The sequence below is a fragment of the Amblyomma americanum genome, chromosome 2, assembly GCF_052857255.1.
Source record: "Amblyomma americanum isolate KBUSLIRL-KWMA chromosome 2, ASM5285725v1, whole genome shotgun sequence".
In the NCBI taxonomy this organism is placed as follows: Eukaryota; Metazoa; Arthropoda; class Arachnida; order Ixodida; family Ixodidae; genus Amblyomma; species Amblyomma americanum.
Window position 1 is genome coordinate 64,046,028 of NC_135498.1, and position 3,460 is coordinate 64,049,487.

The 3,460-nt window shown below is 54.8% G+C and overlaps 1 pseudogene; it reads left to right on the top strand.

Annotated features, from left to right (window-relative positions):
* Positions 1-617: 617 nt before the first annotated feature.
* On the top strand, positions 618-2,212 carry LOC144119720 (uncharacterized; annotated as a pseudogene).
* The last annotated feature ends 1,248 nt before the right edge of the window (positions 2,213-3,460 follow it).

The window sequence follows — 3,460 nt, forward strand, 5'->3', positions numbered from 1 at the left end:
TGCTCCGCACCACGTGACCAACCACGTGACAGCGTGGCGGCGCAGCCACGCTGAAGGCTCGAAATGCTACCGTAATGTAGCTATCGATACAAAACCTTTCTCTCTCTCTCTCTAAACGCTCGTTGGCAGCAAGCGAGTGCGGACGCGGATAGAATGAATGAATAAAACTTTATTTTCGTTTCTTTGGGTTTAGCGGATTCCGGACGTCTTCATCGTGCGAGTTCCAATGGTCGGTGCCCTCATTCAAGGGCCCCGCTGAGCTTTGCCACCTCGCTTGCGTGCCGCACGAGTCCTCTCTGGACCGCCAGCTCGCTGCTGGTGAGCAGGACCTACCATTGTTCCGCACTGGGCTTTTCTAGTTTATGGAATGCATAGTTGTGTCTACATTCCCATGTAATATGATATAGCGTGGGGGTTGCCCCGCACCACGTGCATTTGTCATTGTATTGTCCTGGATACATCTTATGTAGTGTGTGTAGGTTTGTAAAGGTACCTGTTTGTAATCTTCGCCATCCCACTGCCTCGTGATGTGCCAGCAACGGGTGTGGTGGAGGATACGTCAGTCTCCCGCCTTCGTAAATGTTTTCGGGCTGCTTTTTGTGTCACCTATAGCTGAAATGCACGCCATTCGACACGGTTTCTTCTCAGCACTTCCTTCGGTGAGTGGCCCTTGTGCGCAAATTGTGGAACTTTTTGTGACGAGCACGCCGCGGCGACGCTAGGCGCGGGTAGGATTAGGCCTAACACGACGAAGGGGGCATTATGCTCGAAGTAGAAATGGTGGTATGAGAGGAAATCTCCGAAGAAGAAGCCAACAGCCCAGGCTGGACGACAGCGTTAGGCAAGAACAAGACAGCTCGGCAAGAAACGCCAGTTTCAACGAGCAAGAAATCCCACGTGGGCTCGAAGGGTGGCTGCCGCACGGCTGCCCCGCAAGGCGTGCTGCAACATCTCGCAGCCTCCTCGAGGCTCCCCAGACTACCGAGGGAGCACATACGAATTATCGTCCGCCCAAGGGGCGGGTTGGTTGGCAAGAAGATAAGCCAAATCAGGCTGGCTCAAGCCTTGACCATGGCGGCTGCACTAGCCACCAGAGAAACTGAGGACGACATAGTCTGCCCTAATTTCACTCAAAACGTTCTCGTCGTCTCCACCCCGGAGAAGAAGAACGCCTACGCTTACGCCGGGATCCAGCAAATCCGCATAAGCGAAGGAGTACACAATGTGGCCGCATACATCGCGGCCCCATACAACACCTGCAAAGGGGTCATACGAGGTGTCGACGTAGACATCAGCGAGTCCCAACTCCAGTGCATGATCGTCAACCATCGTAACCCGACGGCCCTGGAAACCAAACGAATTAAGAACACCACCACAGTGGTCGTCCTCTTCGATGGCATGAGAGTGCATATGTCTCGTGCGGTGTCAGCATGCTGCGCTGCACGCTCTACAAACGCCAAACTGAGGTGTGCTACGCGTGTGGCGGTTTGGGCCATCGTGCGGACGTGTGCCCCAACCCCACGAATAAGGATTTCCGGGGCTGCGGACTAACCTCACCACCTGATGACCACCAGTGTTCGCCGAAGTGCGCATTCTGCGGCGGACCGCATCATATGGCGGACAGAACGTGAATGCAGCGCTTTCAAGTCCCATACGTCGTACGCAGACGCCGACGGCGTCGTAAGCGCGCCAAGAACAAGCACCAGAAGCAACAGCTGGTCAAGGAGAACTGGGCCGGTGACTCCAGCGCGGCGGGAGCCCCCAGGAGGGAGCGTTCCGTCACGCCAGCTGGTCGACAACGCAACCTCTCCAGAGGTCAGCAACACAGCCTTTGCAGAGGGCGCTCTCGTTTCTGAGGGCGCTTTACCTCCCGCGTTCGGATCCAGGAAACGCCAACCTGGGCCGATCGTGCCAAGACGAAGCAGACGACGTCGGCTTCAAAGGTAAAGCAGGTAGCATTGCCGGAGCATGAAGTAGATCCCAGAGTCGCTCAGCTCATGCAAGAGAACGCTCGACTTAAAGCAGAAATGCAGAAGATGAGGGCTGATGTTGAGTCGCTCCGTAAGTCTTACCCCTCGCAAGCCGAGAAGCAACTGTGCCTCCATCAGGGGAACCACAGGCGCGCTCGGCTAAACGTAGGGCCGCGCCCCCAGAAGGGGACGCCGACTCTATGGAGACCGAGTCCAATAACAAAGACTTAGAAAGCATGTAGCAGGCAATTCAGCAGCTCGCTGAAAGCGTGACTGCCCTCCTTAAAAGGATGGCGTCCCTGGAAAGTACACAGGCCGCGTTAGCTACGGCTAGACAGATTGCGCAGGAGCCCCATCGGACACCTTTACCTTCAAGCGCCGTACCCGTCAACACGACGGTCGAATGGCCAATCCAAGGCAATCACCATGGCGGTCAATCCCAATCAGTTGGTGATTTGGCAGTGGAACTTTGCCAGTTTCCAACGGCGCAAAGCTCTGCTGCAGCAATTCGTTTCGGCACAGGCGGTCAAACCGCACATAATTCTGTTACAAGAAACTCTCGAGGACGCGCCCACCTCCCCTGGAAACCGGGTCGTTTCGATACGGGAGGAAGGAAAGCGAGGTTTAGCAACCTTGGTCGCAAGGAAGTGCTCCTTTCAAGTACACAAATTACCACTTGGTAAAACCAGGGCGAAGATCATTATGGTCGAAAAAATCCCTCACAGTTGGCTTAAGAGCAGTGTCTTCCTTTTAAACATATACAGCTCGCCGTCGGATCAATGGCAGGCATTCGGTACGATCATGACAAAGGCCGTGATCCTGACCAAGGGGGCCCCCATAGTCATAGCGAGTGACTTGAATGCACCCCACGACGGCTGGGGATACCCCCGCCAATCCACCAAGTGCAATCTCCTTCTCCAGGCAGTTTCTGACTGCTCACAGGAGTTGATTACGGATCCTCAATACCCCACGCGAACCGGCACGTCGGTAGTCCGAGACACCACTCCGGACCTGGCGTTCGTCAAGAACGCCCCCGGAGCAGGATGGCGAAATTTGCAAGAGAACCTGGGCAGCGACCATGTCATTGTGGAGATTACCCTAACAATTAGCACAGCCCCTACCAGGGAATTTAAAGTGACGGACTGGGATGCCTTCCGGGAAATGCGGGAGGCGGACCAGACCGACTACGATAAACTCGATAGTCTGTCCACAAGACTACAGCAGGTTGCACAAACTGTGACGAAGGTGGTTAAAACAGGCCTAAAAGTAGATCGAATGGACGCGCGCCTGGCGCACCTCCTAGAAGCCAAAAACTCAATCTTGAGCCGCTGGAGAACGCAAAGACTCCACCGTCGACTCCGAAAGAAAATTGCGGAGTTCAATTCGTGCAATAGAAACTCATGCCATTGAACTGTCCAAACAGCAATGGAACGAAGTATGTTCCTCGGTTGATGGGCAGATGAGAGCGGGGGGCAAATGGAACCTGCTCA